Here is a 331-nt window from a genome sequence, read left to right on the forward strand (position 1 = left end):
TTCATTTCAGGTGATATAAACTGTATTTAAATTTTTTTTAGATATCAATTGATAGATGAGGTTGTAAGTGAGGAAAAATAATTTTCCCTCTGCCCTTCTAGGTTCTTGGTTGAGACTCTCCCTGTAATAGAAGATTAACAGGAGAAAAACAAAGAGAAGGTTAATAACATGTATACCTCCTATATACATGGGAGATACCCAGGAAAAGTGAGTAACTCCACCAAATGGCCCAAACCACCACCTTAAATACCATCTCCAGCTGAAGAGAAAAGAAAGATGTTGGGTCAGGGTTGGGGGTGGGGTGGGTGGGGGAAGGGGGGAGCCGGGTATG

The sequence above is a fragment of the Balaenoptera physalus genome, assembly GCF_965194825.1.
Source record: "Balaenoptera physalus genome assembly, chromosome: 7".
Classification (NCBI taxonomy): Eukaryota; Metazoa; Chordata; class Mammalia; order Artiodactyla; family Balaenopteridae; genus Balaenoptera; species Balaenoptera physalus.